The sequence below is a fragment of the Plecotus auritus genome, assembly GCF_963455305.1.
Source record: "Plecotus auritus genome assembly, chromosome: 3".
Lineage (NCBI taxonomy): Eukaryota > Metazoa > Chordata > Mammalia > Chiroptera > Vespertilionidae > Plecotus > Plecotus auritus.
Window position 1 is genome coordinate 149,311,366 of NC_137772.1, and position 18,700 is coordinate 149,330,065.

Genomic DNA, 18,700 nt, shown 5'->3' on the forward strand with positions numbered 1-18,700 from the left:
AAAGTCTGGATTCTGAACCGTGCTACAAAGTTGAGCAAGATGGTTATGTGGGAAACTTTGGCCTGGGCGATTCGTGCTACGCTGTGATGTGCGTCTGGATGTATCCACCCTGGGTGTGTTTATTTACAATGCGAATTGAAGGGAAACTTCCTGTGGGAGAGTGTGCAGGTGGGCCTGCTCCACACCCAGCCAGAGGAAATCAGTTTCCTGATTAGCGATGACACTGCCCTCTAGTGGTTTGTCTGAGGCTTAAATGAATACACCCCAGGTGTGTGCCAGTTCTCCAAAAAACTTACCAAATAAACTCCCAGATTGTGAGTGGGAAAGAGAAAGGGAGGGGAGGACGGCGAGAGGGAGGGAGAGAAAGAAAGGTGAGGAAGAGGATTCTTGCCAATGTAGCTCATCTCAGCGACTCTGAGGCGACAGGGACAGGGCTTCTGAGACCCAAGAAGGGCCTCAGTGCAAAGATTTTCATTCCAGGATTCCGGCGAGTGACACTAGCTACAAACCTTCATGAAGGATTTGAACAAAGCTGTGTACCAGCTCCCCCTGGCCCACATTCCATTTCAAGGTAAGTCACTGGCAGTGCTGAGGGGTGGAGCGCCTGTTGCAAGCTTTTCTTGCACCGCCACCTTTTTTTGTGTTCCCTTGAGGCCTCCTGTTGTCTTCCCAAATACCCCTGCTGCCCTCTGCACTTTGCTTCCTGCTGCCTTCCCACTAAGAACTCCTGGCCTAATTCCTCAGGTGTCTCTGGGGGAGAATGTTTAGAGAGTGGCCTGGGCCCTTCAGGAATGACAGGAATGCTGAGAATTTCAGGCTCTATTTTGCAGATCAGGGAAAGAAAGTTTGGGCCCAGGGGAGGGGACGGGCCTTCAAAACACCCCAGATCACAGTTACCTCAGGCCATGGAGCTGGACCTGAAGCCAGTCTCCTCTGGGAGCCCTGCCCTGTCTGCTGACTTGGGCTCAGAGGCTTCTGGGAAAGGTGGTGGTTGTGTACCAAATGACAGATAGGAGACACGAGTTATTTGTTGCAAAGTTTTAGTTGTATTCAGCATAACTGGCAAACAACGTTAGGCAATTTTGTAGCTATCAGTCCTTTCAGGGTTGAGTTGTAGTGGCTCCTGGAATCTTTATTATAGGAAAAGGGGGAAATGGCAAGAACTTGACTCAGGGCTATCACCGAAGTCTCTCTGGTTTTCTATCTGCATTAACTTTTTCATTCAATTATTTACTGATTTATTTTTGTTAATCCTCACTGGAGGATATTTTTTCCATTGAGTTTTATAGAGAGTGGAATGGGATTGGGGTATGAGGGGGAGAGAGAAAGAAACATCGTGAGAGAGACACATTGGTTGGTTGCCTCCCCCATGGGCCCCAACTGGTGCTGGGGATCGAACTTACAACCCAGGTATGTGCCCTTGACCTGGAATCAAACCCACAACCCTTCAGTGCACTGGGCTGACACGTTAACCACTTAGGCACTCCGATCAGGGCTCATTTGGCTATTTTTTAATTTTTGCATTTAACTCACATGATTATAAGGATGACCACCAAACCACCCACTACCTCCTCTTCTCCCTCCCCCCTCCTCTGTGACAATTAGAAGAATCTCACTCGGGGAATGTGAGTTGACTGGTTATTTAATGTGAGGCTCCTGTTTTGAATTGTGTATCTATTGTGCGAAGGCATGTGTGGCTCATGATGATGCCTTCACATTACCGTCAAACACTGCCACCATCTCTCACCACCACCCTACTCCACCTTTGTCTCCATGAAAACCTCCTTGGAAACATAAATGTGTTACTTGGGACAGGCAACTCTTCAACTTGTGTTGGAGGAATGCAAACATTAACATGTGTCTGCACTTTTGAGAGAATCTCCTTGTGTTAGAGTATAAACACGAAAGGGTTTTATTTTTCCCATAATTGCTACTGATTGTGTCCTGTCAGAATGCTCTTTGCCTGCTGGATAGTAAGCTCCCTTAATGGCATCTCAACCCAATTGCATAACTTATGCCACTACTGTTAGGGTCACTAAAGAAGGAACGCACGAGGCCCAAGTGGTAAGGGATTATAAATTCATTAGGTCATCTGGATACCAGATGAGCTGAGCCCCCCAAATGGCTCCAGCACCCAGGGATGGGGAGTCAGAGGTTTTAAAGGACTCAAGGTGGGCTTTTTCGGGGCGGAGAATTTTCTGTGCAGGTCCAGATACTAGGAAGGTCCAGAGGGAAGAGATAATGGTCTTAGCAAGTGGAATGTGGTCTTAGCAAGTGGAATGTGGTCTAAGCGAAAGGGAATGTCCATCATGAAGTTCCCAGGGGAGGGGTATCATTCAATTATTTGATCAAACCTAACAACTACCCGTTTATTAAAACAGTGTCACTAAAACCTTAAGACTCAGTAGTGTCGATGAAAGAATGTCCAGCCCAAGAAAAAGTTTATTTGAGCCAAACTGACAACATTTGCTGGGAAACAAAATCTCAATGGATTGGGAAAATGTTCTGGAAAATGGCAGTTCTACAGCTTCCTTTATATACTAGAATCCAAGGAGAAGACGTTAGGGGGGTGCTACATGAAATCCATTGGTGGTAGATTAGGGAGATGGGAGAAAGCAAAGCGGGGAAATCTCTGAGATTGGATAAAAGGTAAAGCAAAGAGACACACTTCTTTTACATAGGTGGGTACAGGGTAGTTAACAATTAACATTTACAGCACATTGATATGGTGTTTGGGGAGCAAAATAAGGATAAGGGGTTCTGTGGTCTCCTGCTCTAGTGGGAGGGGAGATTGTGCCCTGAGGAGTCAGGAATAAAGGGATTACTCTGACATTCCAGAGGTATGTCATCATAGATGCAAAACCAATAGACAAGTTCACGGAAAGACTGACCTTTGTCAAGCAAGCTCCTGACTGAGGATGCAACTACCCACCATGACTTACTCTTAGGTGGGGATTTTTTATGTTCAGACCCTCCTGTGCGGTTACTTTTGGTCTCTGAGTTGGTAAGACTTGCCATGAAGGCTTCCCCTGAGGTTGTCAGGTTTAGTATGTGGCCCCTTTTTATGCCCACAGTAGTGTTTGTTTTAGTTTAAAAATGTTTTATTCAAAGGTCATCTTCGTTCTCTTGCCCACCCCAGAGAGACCAGTACTCTTAGGTGCTGGGGGGTGGTATGGTGGTCTCGCTGTGTTCTCTCACATCCCAGTCCCTTCTCCATGCTAACCCTCTTGATGTAGGAACTGAAGCCAACACTGACTTCTCTCACCTGCCTGCTTCTGAAGAATGTGTCTTATACGCAGCTCTTTTTCCTGTGGCTGCTTTCCTGGCCAACACTATCCTTCACTTAATTCTGTGTGGAAGGAACCTGAATGCAGTTTCTTTCTTGGAGCACACATTCCTGTTCTTCAGTGAGCTCTACAGGCGACCCCTGGCTGGGCTCCAGGTGGAGATCTCTCAGGTGCAATCTTCCCCTTGAGACCATGGTACACATCGCTTGAGGGGCAAGTATAGTGGCTTAGTGCCTTAAGCCCAACTACCTTCCTAGAGTCTATGGGAGCCATGTGATAGTCTGGTGTTCTTGCTGCTCCAAAGAGGACAATGCAGCCTGCCTCCTAGCTCTTCCTATCAGCTTCAACACCTCTCCTGCTCCTCCCTTCACTCTCCCAAGAATCAGGGGCTGTGCCAGACCAGTGATTTGCCAACTTTCCAACCAGAGCTAAGCTCTAATCCTCAACATAGCGGGAGTGGTGGGAAGCAACATTTTCGTTTTAGTCTTATTGTGTGGAGGGCCCTGCTGGAATTCCAACCTATCAGTGAGGGGAAATGAAAGGGATAGTTGACACTGCAGAATGCTTTCCCCCAAAAAAGGTATGCCCTTTCTCCCATCCTTCCTCTTTCATGAAAGAAGTGGATCTGCTGAAATGTTGACCGTCTCCAAGTCTAACTTCATAGGTGTCTGTCTCCTTTGCTTACATTTTTATTTATTGAGTTTTGAGAGAAATATCAGTTTTGTTGTTCCACTTATTTATGCATTCATTGGTTGACCCTTGTGTGAGCCCTGACCGGCAATCAAATCTGCAAACTTGGTGTAACAGGACAATGCTCTAACCAACTTATCTACCCAGCCGGGCAACAATTCTTGACATTTAGCACCCGACAGAAGTCTGTTATACAGCGATGTCATGGTTCTCAGCTCTGGCTTCATGGTAGGTTTAGTCAGTTTGGAAGTGGGACCTGGGTCTCGGTAGTTAAAAATATCTCCTAGTGATTTTGGTACACAATGAGGGTTAAGACCTTCACATGACTAGTGGAGGGCAGAATGCACCCTAAAGGGACAGCATTTAGCAGTAATTCCAAAGTGAGAGACAGGTTAGTATAAGAAAAATGTGGCTCTGGAGAGGCAATGGAAGAAAGCAGGTTCCTGTATGAACAGTTTGAGGGATGAAGAATTGGGGAGGGGATCCTGGAATAGTTCTATTCCCCACTTCCCCCAATTTTTCTTTTTAATCCTTTTGTTTTTCTCACAATCAAATACCCAATCTAACTCTGAAGATTTGTTGGAGTTTTTGCTCTTGAATTTTTTCTTAACTGCTGGTGGGCTGCACATGGCACTGTGCCTGAGGCCCTGCTTAAGACAGAGTCCCTGCCCCATGACAAAGTAGAGAGTAGGGACTGGAAGAGGGTTCTGCAAATAGTTATCATGCAAAGCAGCAGGTCTCTTAAGAGGCTTAGCTCTTGGCTATGAGAACAACGCCTGCTATTTCCTCCCCTGGCACTTAAAGTCTCTCTACTCAGATATCTAGCTTTTTCTCCTCTCAGGCCCTCTTTTTCACCTGTTAGTGCCTAGTGCCTTACAGTAAGCCCACTGGGTAGGTGGTTGAACCCGAAGTCCCGAGGAAGAGAGGGGGCATCTCTTTTTGTGTCTTCTTTTTAGGAGTGAGGAAACGTTTCACTTCTTTCCATGTCTTGGTGACTAAGATTGATCATTTGTCCATCTTAAAACCAATGACCGGTGAGGGCAACGGGATTCTCATGGATGGATTAGATTAGTCATATGCATGAGAAATCAGTATTGGAGAGTCAACCACCAAGAGCTCTACACTCTGCGTTATCTCTCACAAAACTTTTCCTGCGTTCTGCAGTCTTCTCTTGTCCTGTTTTCTCTGGTAGGTCAAGGATCTTGTCTTACTTATCTTTTTCTTTCTACATCCTGCAGGAGTTTATAATCTGGTTAGAGGGATGATGTGAGCCCACAAATGAAGCATACACACATACACATTTTAAGCAGATGCATACCACACTTAGTGGTATGGCTGTGTTCTTGAGTTTGGGTACCCCAACTGAATCAGCATTACAGACGGCCAGTATAGCAAAGCCCACTGGAAACGCATTTCCACTTTGTAGATTATCAATAGCTCTTTTCTGTCTCTTTAGATCCCCTGAAGTCCAGCTGTATCTTCAATTGTTAGCCAGTCTGCTCTGGATGCAGTAATGCTCATGAGGCTGTTTGTAAAGTCAAAGGACTTCTGTGAGGTTCTTATTGCCTAAAGACCTTCATTCTGTTTTCTTGAAGGTGCCTAGAGCTGCAATAAAACAGACATTTGAAGGTTTCCTGTGATACTCCTTCTTGTTCCTTTTGGCAGGTACAGCACCATCATTTGAACAGCTTTTGTCAGGCATCATTGATCAGAACTGTTTACCAGAACACAAAATAAATGGAGAGAAACCACATTGGAATAAACAAGACACTTAACTCAGGGTCGCATGGCAGAGCTCTCGGTGGCTGTGAGTGTATATGTACTCTGCTGCACTCAAAGCACAGGGGGGAATATATGTCTGTCAATTATAGGGAAAATACATTTAAATAATTATAAAATGCTTTGGGAAAATTATTCGGACATATACTCTGAAAAGGAATAGATGCTCCACGGAATGAGTTTTGAAAAGGTATCTGTGTGCTAATGCATTGAATGGTAGTATGTGAACCAGTTTGGGAGTGTATGCTCTGCTCATATTTCTTTTTTTCAGGTGTAAATCCCTGCTATGAAGATGGGTTTAGGTGGCCAGTTTATGTCATGGAACCCATGTAGGTAACCCTGTCCCCCATGGATTGTGCAGGGATATGGAAACCTGACCTGAACTGAAATAGACTTTCTTTCTTAGTTTCCTAATGACCCCCAAACTATGGTCAGGTGATGCTGAGTTTGGCCCAGTGTCCCAAGTGGGTGTTAGTTAGCATTAGGTTTGGTTTTGAGAGGTATAATGTAAAAATTATGACAACTAAACAAAATAGAAATGCATTTTTTTCTCTCATATAAACATAGGCAAAGCAGGCTTTGCATGGCAAGCTGTCTCATGGCCATCAGGGTCTGAGGCCCCGATGTCTTATTGCTCTGCCAGCTTCACCGTGTGCTCTATCCAGTGGTTTGCTGGTAAGCTGACTCTGGGGGATAGGGGTGGAGGAAGGTTTGATTTGTAGCATTTGCCTGATTCCTATGGTGGAAATATTCCTACTCTGGCCAACTTCAAGCTACCAATGGTTTATAAGCAGCATGCAAAATTCCTGAATGTTTGACAATCTGCTCTCCTGCCACTATGAGCCTGCTCTATCTAGCAGACCACTGCTTCACCCTCATGGTCCCAAATGGCTGCCCCAGCTCCAGACATTACAACTACATTCCAGCTAATAGGAAGGAAGAAATCGAAAGAGGACACAAACTCCTCCCCTTTTAGGGTATCTTCTAGAAGTCGTGCACAGCCACTTAAATCCCATTGGACAGAACTTAATCACATGACTACATCTACTTGGGAAATATCCATTTTCTTCTGGGCTTCCATGTACCCAATTAAGATTTGGGTGTTCTGCTACAAAAAAGGAAGAGGGAAATACATTTGGGGGAAAATTAGCAGTTTCTGTAACTAATGGTAACACCCAGTTCCACATAAATGCCCAAGTTAATGGGGAGGCAGAAGCCTAAATTAAAAAGAAGTTAGTTTTCCGAGCGAGAAGACTTGGAGTGGCTTACAGCAGGGATGATAAATATGCAGCTTCAGACAGAGAAAGTGAGACTAGCTGCCAATTATTTAAATTTCAGGGTGACTAATGATAATACTCCCTCTTTCTCTCCTGTGTTGGAACTGAGGGACAGATAAATAAGTCAGGCAGATGGAGAGAAAAGTGTCAGCTTTATGGCTGATTTAACTGTTTGGAGGAAGACTTCAGCCCTGCAGTGACAAGGGGCTCCCCTTCACTCCTGAAATACCCCCCTAGTCAAAGGCAGAATCGGAAAACTGCAGAGTTGCCCACCCGTTCATCCTGCCCTGGGCACCTGCCCTTGAATGCTCTCCACAGAAGGAAATTGGTGAATTTTCTTCTTCCAAATTCACTAATAAGATAATTAATCAAAATGGATTGAGGCGTAGTAGGAGAGGCCAGGGTATGTCCATCTCCATTGAAACATGAAAAACGAGTGTTCTAATACTTGTGACCTTTCAAACCTGTTGCGGTTTAGCTAATCATGCTGCATTTGGGTTACATGAAATCCCTCGGAATCCTTACAGCTCTCCGTTTATGTAAATGAGCACAGGGGGTTTCTCTTACAGCAAAATGATCTCTGACTTTGAAATGTACGTAAGGGCTGTCTTGTATGGGTCAGACACTGGGTGCTGTGCGAGTTCACAAGAAAGTTTACAAGAGGCTTGGAGGAGGCAGAGGAGTTTTCATGGAAGTGGCCAAACTTGAGCTTGCTCTGAAAGTCTGGGCAGAGTTTTTGATCAGCTGAGGAAATGGAAGTGTTTTAATCGAGTGGAACTTGATGGACGCAGTGAGAATGGGGGGCTGGCATGGAATGGTCTATACCAATGGGAGAAGACCACAAAGACTAGGTGAGGTGCCTGTTGAAGTGGGAAGGCAGGTGAGACAGGTGGTATCGACTACTGTCTGGACTCCAACAGAGGACTCTGTAGTTGACAGGAAGGGAATTTTTAAAAATATATATATTTTTTATTGATTTCAGAGAGGAAGGGAGAGGGAGAGAGAAACATCAATGATGAGAGAGAATTATTGATCGGCTGCCTCCTGTGCATCCCCCACTGGGGATCGAGCCTGAAATCTAGGCATGTGCCCTGACCAGGAATCGAACTGTGACCTCCTGGTTCATAGATTGATGCACAACCACGGACCCACACCAGCTGGGCCAGAGAAGGAAATTTGTAGCCATTGAAGAAAAGCAAAACGTGGTGTTTACACAGATTATTCTGGAGGAAGTATTATTCCCGGACCTTTTCAGTTGCACGGACCAACAAATTCCCTTTTGTGTTTAATCCATTTAAAATAAATAGCCCTGACTCATACATTCCTCTTATTGGGTACAGGGAAATGGCTTTCAAGTGTCTGCACGCCTTAGAACAGTCTGGAAGACAACACAAATTGCTGGGCCCCACCCCCACAGTGTGTGATGCAGTAGGTCTGTGATGGGGCTCAAGAACTTCATTTTTAGAAGGTCCCAGGTGTTGCTGCTGCTGCTGGTCCTGGGACCACACTTTGACAGTCACAGGGATTAAATGCTGGCCTGGGATCAATCCTGCCCAGTACTGAATGAGTGAATGAGAACGTAATTCCTGAATCATAAAATGAGAGATTAGATGAGATGGTCTCTGTGGTCTTCTTGAGCCCGTGCTTCTGTGACTCTATTCACATTTTTTCCACATAATAGAAATCGCAGTGTTTACTGAGATTGCTTTTATCCCCATCAGTGCATTCATTTTACCTTGAGGGCTCATACCATTAGGTCGGAATCTGAAGGCATGTGATTGGACTTGAGATCATTTCTCAAGAGGAAAGACCCTCTTAACATGGCCCTTTCTACACTCAAGAAAAGAAAATAGAAAAAAAAGTGACAAGGAATTCAAATATGGCCCAGACTACTTTACAAGTTGAAAGAAAAGGGATGAGACGTTTTCACTAAAGCGGAAGTGCTGTTGACCCAGCACCTGAAGCTTTAGAGAGCATTCACTTAAACGGTTAAAAGTGTTCAGCCTTAAGAAAATATTTACCAGTTCATAATTGTGCAAAACAAATGAGCTGGATGTCTGGCCAAAGGTCAGAGGCTTCCTTGCTGCCTCAAACGCTCAGCACAGAGGACCGGGGAGGCTGCTCCAGCCTCAGGTGGAGGGGCATTTGTCAACATTTGCAGCCTCAGCAAAGTTCCCCTTGCTCAAACGGCCTGGGTACTGTCTGCTGAGTGAAGACTGGCGTCAGCAGAGACAGTGTCTGGCAGTCACACAGAGAACTGTACTCAGACTGGGGATTTCCTGAGTTTCATTATGGATGACCTTTATATGCAGTCCCGCAGCAAGGAGGTGAGGCCGAGAGGTGACGTGTCCTAGGACAGGGACATGCCACCCTTAGCAGCAGAAGCAAGGTTTTGAGGGATCAGCAGGACGTTGAGGTTTCCTCTTTTTTCAAATAAGTGGGTTTTGTGGTTACAGCAAACCAGGAAGTGGTGACCCTTTTCACTGAGAACTCTCCCACATGAGATAAGCTGTGGGTGAATTCTCCCGTGACCAGGAATTCTTCCAGGATGAGTTAGTAGATGTGGACAATGCAGAACCCTGAGTCTCTGTCCTAACCTGGGATAATTGATTCTGGGATTCTGGGAGTTGGGCTTATTCAACAAAGGGAAGCATGAGGGTGGGGCAGAGAGCGGCCTCAGACTCGGGCAGCATTCTGTAACATTGACTTCCCCACTCCCCAGGATTGAGTGACCCACAGACCATTACTCCCGACTGGGTAGGTAGTGGCTGGTGAACTGTATGGCTTCCTGACTTTATATCCAGCTCACACTGCATTTTCTCTTCTTCCTGGTCAATCTTTATTCTCTTAGGTTATATGCAAACATTCCTATCTAAACTGATATTGTGAATTGCTCGGTGATTGGTCAGTTTCTTACTCATCATTATATTCCACACAGAGAATATTCGGAGTACGTATCTTTTTCTAAAACTGAGCGCTGATACTGGTAAGCAGAGTTCATAATCCTTAAAGTCAGATCTGGAGGTGAGAGAGAGGTAAATTAGGAACCACACTGCTACTCTAATGCTCCCACCCCACCTTGCCTTGCTCATTTTGATCAGACTGCTTAAAATGTCCTTTAGTTTCAACTGCTGACAAACTGATTCATCCCTGAGAACCAAGCTCAGTCACTGTAAAACTTTCCAATTGTGAAACTTTCCATTTTGTGTAGAATTCTGTCCTTCAAATATTCTTGTAATTATTTCACGAATGAAAATGAATGATTTGCATGTTAGCTATGAACTAATTGAAGGAAGGGTGTATTTTTGACATTTTAAACTGAAATTGACTTAACTACTTACCGCCAAGCCAGACGGCTGCTGTGCGGTACAATTTCATGGGTTCAGGGAACTCCCCAGTCTCCCTACCTGTCCTTTTAGTTGTGAACACAGTACAACTCAAAGCTTTGAGTCCTATTTATTCCCTTTGCTCCTTGAGAAAGGTCATCCTTGAAGCTTCTAGCAGAGGTTTATTTTAGTGCGGAGGAATGGAGATCTCTTCCTAGAGGCTGTTTGGATAGGGAAAGAACTAAAGACAGACAGGAGCATAAGGGTGGGGGTGGGGAGATGAAGTGTTTATCTTGAGTCACCAAAGATAAACTTCACCCAGTGTCTAATTTCACTTACTGCTGGAGGCCTTCTAATGAGTTAGCCCAGTGTATAGGGAAGCTCAAATTCAACTCACTGAGGCTAGAGGAGGGAAGGTTAATTCTGTGCACATCACCCATGTGTTGAAACTGGTTCTGAAATGGTTTTAAAATTTTAGATGGTACAGTGGTGGGACAGGTGTAGCTCTTGTGTTGCTGTGTTTCGAAGTCAGGCTGTGCTTCGATGCCTGGAGACCCCGAATGGCAATGTCTTAAATCCTAAGTAGCATTAAAATATTTCTGTGTTTTGTTTTTGTTTTTGTTTTTTCTGGGTGATCATTAACTCTTTTCTGCACCTGATCTCCTAATAGCTAAGCCAGTTTGACGTTGATTTGGTCCTGATTCTATGTTGCTCATAACTCTTGGCAGCTTCATGGAAGATCCTTCTCCGAGGTGAGCATCAAGGGATACAAGTGAGTGAATAATGTTGTTTCATTTTAACGGCAGGCAGTGCTGCGTCTGTAGTTTCCATGGCTGCATCCCTGTGCATCCAGATAGTGGGCATCATTTGCTCTTAATCGTCTCATTTCTCCTTCTGACCAGAATAAACTTCGTGTTCTGTATTTGTGATTTTTCACATGTCACAGTGTCTACTGACAGACACGCATTACTTCGGAGAGAAAACTGCAAGCAATTTCAAACCTGCTATGGAAATAAAAGGTGGGAAACAGAGCAAGTAAATCATCAAACACCAACAGTCCCACGATTCGTATTTAATTTCTAGAGGTTACCACATCTAATCTAAACAAGAATAAAATGCACTTCATTCTGATATTGTGTGCATGCTTTTACATACTGGTCTCTCCTCATAGTTGCCCAGGTTTGCTCCAGGTCACGTAGGTACAGACCTATGTTGCATCGCCCATCTTCCCTGTTTTTCCACAGAGTGGAGCTGTAACTGCACTAAGAGGAAGCAAACAGAATCCCAAAGATCAAAGATTGTGGACATGACAGTGAGAATGACCAGAAGTTTCTGTTTATCAATCGATAGGCGAGGGGAAATAACTCCTCAGGTTTCGTTTGAAGATCTCAGGCGGTTGCAATCAGACTTTTAGATCTGAATCCAATGCGAATGAAAGATGAACTTGCCTCTGGTGTCTGCCCAGGGCGAGTCATTTCTTTGCTCTGAGACGCAGATCTTCTCTCACAAGGGTCTGAAATATTCCTTTCAAAGTTGTTTGTTTTCCCAACTGCAGTGCTTTCTTTCCAGGTGTGCTAACTCAGGAGAACACTGAGCATCTGGCACGTGGAAAAGACAACCCTTTCTCTGGGTACTCAGTCAGTCAGCAAATACTTACTCTTGTGGACTTTGTGCCAGGAACCCTCCTAGTCCCCCAGGGCAGAGCAGAGAACAAACCGGTCTCTGTCCTTGAGGGGCTTCCGCTTTCTTGGAAGGAGACAGATAGTGAAAGTCTAACCGCGAAGGAAGCACGAGGGTCAGGGGTTGGAGATGGACCTCAGTCGGTCAGGAGAGCTGATCCTGAGGATGACATCGGAACTGCTGTCTGAATGTTGGGAAGAAAGCGGCCACTGGGGCTGAGCTCAGTGGTGGGACAGAAACAGGGTGGTGGATTGGGGTGCTGTGCACAGGAGAGGGAGATGCGCTGGGAGAAGAGGCAGGGGCTGGTCACCGGGGGCTTCATAGGCCAGCGCTAGGAGTGTGGAGTTTACTCAGAGAGGTCACTGAGGGTTTCATGCAGGAAAGGAATGTCGGTGGATATAATTCGAAAAATTCACTTGGCTGCCGTGGAGAGCAAGGACCAGCGGTCCCGAGTGTGGTGGTGATGGAGACCTGTTAGTGGGCGTAGATCAGGGTGGTCACATGAGGGTGAAATGGTCAGTTCAGAGCTACTTACTGTCATCAGAGCTTATGGGCGGGCTGGATGTGGAACACGAGGGAAGAATCAGTGGTGGCTACTCCGTTTTGACCTGAGCAATGAGTAAGCGTTGGTGCTGTTGACTAAGGCCTCTGGTGTTGGGGAGAGGAGCATTGCACAGAGAAGATGGTTCTCTACAGAGTTCCCTTCAGGTCTGTGTAAAAGAACCAGCCTTCTGTGCCAGATGACTCTATGGGTATAATTAGAAAGCTGCAATAATACTTGTAGCTACTGACGTCTATAGGGGACACTTTTAGGTGACAGTGTTTTCCCAATACTTGGTGGCCTATAATTTGTGGCCTGGGTGAGGCGGTAAATCTCTCACTTTCTTGTGTTCAATAACCCCACTGAAGAGAGCAACCATATCATGTCTAAAATGCCTGATTTTGGGGCCTGGCCTGGTAGCTCAGTTGATTAGAGCATCATCCCAATATACTAAGGTTGCAGGTTCAATCCCCAGTCAGGGCACATACAAGAATCAACCAATGAATACGTACATAAGTGGAACAACAAATCAATGTCTCTCTCACCCCTTCTCTCTGTCTCAAATCAATTAAAAAATTAAAAATAAAATTCCTGACTTTGTTGAGCTATCGTGTGTATATATACATACATATATATGCATGCATATACATGTATACATATGTATATATATGTAGAGTGAGAGATATATTTTTCTGCAAATATTGGCATATATATATATATATATATATATATATATATATAATACAGATACATATGTATGCCAATATTCACAGAAAAAAATACATCTATCTGTCTAACTCTGCCACCTCCCATAACCCACCCACACCCCAGTGAATATGAAATAGCAGCATTCACATTTTGGATCAAAACAATTGGACAGAATCTTATGAGAACTATGTATCTTTTGTTCACTTGTTTCTTCTTTCATTTATTAAGTCATCCATGAGTCAACAAGCGTCTACTAAGTTGTATAAGCATTATTTTAGGCTCTGTGGATACAAAGGTTTTTTATTTGTTGGCAACTATTACTAACCTTTTTAAAATAGTTAAAATGGGTGATAACAACAAGTTTAGTTTAATTAGATCCTAGATGGAGAATTTTGTGCCAGATCCTGAAAGGGGGTATACATCATATTGGGGCAGTTATCTTGAGGGCAATGGGGAACCCTGGATGGGTTTTACATGTGGGGGTGCCTTGATCTAACTTTGCATATTAGAAAGCAGTATGGAAATGAAAAGTAAATGAATAGGAGTACCCTTCACCTATGCCCTCCCTCCCAGGCCCCTCCATACACATAGGCTGTTACTTAGCCATCATTCATGTATTCAGTGCCTCTTAGGAAAGACAGATTCATAATATGTGCCTTTGTGAAATTTCATAAGCAAATGCTTCTAGATCAGAGTAAGAAAATTACCAAGCCAGTTAATACCAGTAGCTTCTTAATCTCATCATAATGTAATTAATTATATGCTATCACCTATGCTATTTTCCAATTCAAGGACATTCCAATGGAGTATATGTTGACCTTTTACCTCAGAGGCCTCTTCTTTTCACTTCTCTAAACCCTTTCTTATGAAGTAAGCTGGGTAGAGATCATTACCTTTGCAACTGTGAAGGCTTGTAGTACAGTTCAAGTGAGTTTCCTTCTGTGGTTTTATTTTTTTAAATATATTTTATTGGTTTTTTACAGAGAGGAAGGGAGAGGGATAGAAAGTTAGAAACATCAATGAGAGAGGAACATCGATCAGCTGCCTCCTGCACACTTCCTACTGGGGATGTGCCCACAACCAAGGTACATGCCCTTGACCGGAATCGAACCTGGGACCCTTGAGTCCACAGGCCGACGCTCTATCCACTGAGCCAAACTGGCTAGGGCTCCTTCTGTGGTTTTAATTAAGGATCTATACTTTGGGCTCTTTTTGTTACTTTTGTTTCCTTTTCTTCCGTTGATGATGAAGACTTTGTTTTTTGTTTTTGCTTTATAAGTGTCTTGGAAGCAGCTACTGAATTTTCACTCTAGTGGGTTATGTATCTCTATTTGTAGGATATATAGACACTACAACTCAGTGGGTCCATCAGAGAAATGAAAAGTTGATTAAAAAAAAAAAAAGAAAGAAGATACAGATTTGTAATTTGTACTCCATGGAATATATATACAAGGTGTCCCAAAAAAGTTTATACACACTTTAATAGCTGATAGGTCGATTGATGTTTCTTTCTTTTCAAATTTAACCCATTGGAATTAATAATTATTCAAAGTGTAGACCTATTTGGGGGGCACCCTGTATATATCATCAGGAAAAAGAATGAGATATCAGGAAAATGAATGAGAATAACTCATTGTGGTAATCTAGCTTGTCATTTATTTCCTCAGCAAATTTTTATTGAATGCCTCAGTGTGCAAGGCAATGCAGATATAGCCCCATGGTTATCTTGGCACAGATTTGGAAAAGGTTTGGGGTGCTCATTAAGAAAAATTAATTAATTCCTTAAAACTTTAAAGTCATCTGCCAGTTTATTTAAAGATTCATTTATTAGTTCTTTCATCAAATACATTTATTTTGATGAATTATTGTAGAAAATACTATGCTAGGTTTCGGGATTCATGAAAAAAAATCAAATAAAGATGCAGCTTTCAAAAGTTTTGGAGACCACTGCGTTTCGGTGGTTCCTATGGTGTCAATAAATGCATCAATAGAGTTAAATCCAATATAATAACCAGCAGTGGTTTGAAACACTCATTGGAAAGGTCCTGGGGCTAGAATAAATAATGAATCATCATTATGAAATGCTAGGTCCCTGGAGAGTATGATCGTTGGGCCAGCCAGAGATAGGATGAAAGGACTCTCTGGTTGCTGAAACTCGGTGAGAATACAGAATCAGCAATAAATCCAGTCCCGTCTCAGGGTACACGATAGGAGAGAGACAGAGCTCCTGCCTCTCCCAGGTCTATTGTATTTTCCCATTTCTTATTTACTAGGCCTTGCGATATCTAAACCCCAGAGTTTTCTTCTTTGGCCCTAATGAACATTTCCCTCTGAAAATTGTTGACCACTGTCCCCCCAGAGCTGCTAACAAATATAACAAATTCTAGGCCTGGAATGACAAACCATGTGCCGGTAGGCCTAAAAAGGTATAGGAGTCAAATGATTGTGAGTCCACAATATTTGCATTGTTGTTAATGCACAAAACTTGACACCGAGCCTGCAGGTTGTGGGGATTTATGAATATGATTTTAGCTTTTGGAAGCTGTGAGATAATCTTCAACATTGAAGATATCTGTTCAGATTTCAGTTTGAGAGAAATCTAGAGAATTTGGTGAGACCTCCAAATATTCTGAGGAATATTTGAAACATAGGTTAAAGGTAGAGGGTAGGGCTGGGAGGGGATGGGTTGAGTACCGAAAGGCACGGGGTGGCTTGTGAACCAGTTTTCTTTAGAAGGGAATTGTTGAGGCCCATTTCCTTTTATTCCTTTTTAACAACTGTGAGAGGTAGTTTTTTAGACTCCCATAGTGTACAGTAGCCCCCTTATCCTTGGGGTATGCATTTTAAGACCCCCACTGGATGCCTGCAACTGCAGACAATACCGAACCCTATGTACTATACTATGTTTTTTCCTATACATACAAAACCTACGATAAAGGCAGTTCCACAGATAGATGTGTTCTTATGGTAGATCTTAGCAACCTCAGCATATGATTTTTTTTTTCTTTCCTTATTGAGAACTTTAACCTTCTCACTTAAAGAAAGCACTTTACTGCTTTGGCGTATCTGAATTGCAAGCATCACTACTCTTGTGCTTTGGGCCATTATTAAGTAAAATAAGGGTTACTTGAACACAAGCACTCACTGCAATATCTCAACAGTTAATCTGATAACGTAGATGGCTACTCAGTGACTAAGGGGCAGGTAACACACACAGCACAGAGCTGGACAAAGGGATGATTCACATCCTGGTCGGGTCAGAGCAGGTCTCATGAGATTCCATCATGCTATTCAGAAAGGTGTGTGACTTAAAACTGTTTATTTCTGGAATTTTTCCATTTAATATTTTTGGACCATGGTTTACTGCAGGTAACAAACTGCGGAAAGCAAAACCGCAGATAAAGGGGGACTACTGTCTGCTGCTTCCATTTATAAAAATAGTTGCCTGTGAAGTAAGATAATTTAACATAGATTCATGTGTGTCATAAATACGGTATAGTCCTAGGGAGAGCGCCAGCTTCCCAGCTGGGTCTGCTTCAGGATCCTATAGGCTGCTTGTGGAATACTAGTATGTGATCTTGTTTAGTGATTTTATTTTCTCAGCTGTAGAGCGGCTCAAAGAAAGCTTGTGTTGCTACTGAAGGATCAAGTAACTGTATGTGAAGCACTTACAACCATATCAGGTACATCTTGACGTTCAATAAATTGAAACTCTTATTATGACAGTTCTAGAAGAAAGTTGCAAAATCTTTATTTCCTGAAGATAGTGAAAAACTGAAGAGATTTTCATTAAATTGTGATATTAAGTATGGTCCTGGAAAAGGGAATTTAATAACCTTCCCACTCCCAAAAAGTAAATTTTATTTTGTTTTTTTCTTTTAATACAAAAGAATATATGGTTGATATAACAATTCAAAATATTCACTAGTATATAAAGTAAAACTCTCCTCCCCCCCCTCTAATTCCATGCCCTGAGAGGGTCCCCATGAACAGTCATATCTTTTCCCAGTTACATGGAAAAAATATATATATACATATATACACCTTTTTTTTTTTGTAAATATGACATTCATTATATTGTGCATATATTTCTGCAACTTGCTTTTTTATATAACAATGTATCATGGTCATCTTTCTATGAAAATTCAGAATTCTATTTGTTTTTTATTTTATTTTTGATTTAATAGCTATATTTATTTCATAGTGTGGATATGGCATTGTTTAATCAGTTTCCTGTTGTTTGATTTTTAGATTGTCCCCCCCCTTTTTTTTGGCCATAGCAAATGATGCTGCAATGTACACCTTATATGTTTTACTCCTGTAGGATATAGTCCTAGAAAGATGCATGGCTAAGTCGATGCATAGTTAATATTGTAATAGGTTAGTTTTGAGAAGAGTCTATTAGTTAGGATTTAACTGACTTCAACCCAATATGGAAGGCTTGCATGATTGAAAAAACAGCTTAAAAAACAAAAAAGGCCTATTGACCACCAGTTCAGTGAGACACTAAGTGACTAAGTTTGGAAATCAATGTTTATTTCTCTTGGACTCTGAAAGTTCTAGAACTGTCGTCTTCCTAGATTTTATTTCAGTAACTCTGGTCCCCTGGGCACAATATTGCAGTTTTGAAGCTGAGGGATTTGTTGAAAAGGAATGTCCTTAGCTGATTTAAAGCCTTTCTGGTGGCTCAAGTGAGGTCATTAGTACCTTTTAGTCAACAGTGCGGGGTATGGCAGTCCCAAGTGCCACCTTTGTTCACATCTCTAAGGAGCTGTCAACGTATCCAAAGCAATTTTCTCTCGTATTTTTAAAAGTGAAATCAGCGTGGAGAAGTTCAGCACGCCTAGTTACCCCCTCCTACAGCTGTCACCTACTTGGACAAAATGGAAGCTGGGAATCTGCACATTCCGGGTGTTCGGAGGAGGAAACCTGGCAAGGCACTGTAGGCAGCTGGGAAGTTTCTCTTTCTTTGCCCTCCAGGCTCTCTTATCTCCTCCTGCTTCAAACACGTTCCCTGCCAAAGCCTCAGCCACTTCTGCAGAAAGAGAACACTCCGCAGGGATGGCGCCGGGGAGAGCACCAGGGCCCCGCCTCTCCTCCCGGGCTAAAGGTGCTTCTCTGCACTTGCTGATCTGTACCCGAGAAAAAGCCTTATTCTCTCTTCAGTGCCTACAGAAGGGGGAATTCATTTCTAATTTTGAATTCATTTTTTATGTAAATGTTAAAACTTTTCTCAAAAATAATTAATAGTTTAAAAATAACACAGTGCAAATGGACTTATAATGAAAGGTGGCGTTTACCCACCCCTCCCCTCCGCAGCTCTGCTCCCATTTTTACTTCGTTTCTTCTGATGCCTACCTCCAGCTCTCTAGACAGAATTCTTATGCTGCTACTTCTTTTCTTTAAAAAAAA

At 43.0% G+C, this 18,700-nt stretch overlaps 1 long non-coding RNA gene across 1 annotated transcript in view; it reads left to right on the forward strand.

Moving 5' to 3' along the window:
• Positions 1–246: 246 nt before the first annotated feature.
• The window catches only part of LOC308243527, an 87,008-nt gene continuing 68,554 nt past the window's right edge, over positions 247–18,700 (forward strand). The window contains exon 1 of the long non-coding RNA XR_013960073.1: positions 247–571. This is a non-coding gene — a long non-coding RNA (uncharacterized lncRNA). The remainder of the gene's footprint in view (positions 572–18,700) is intronic.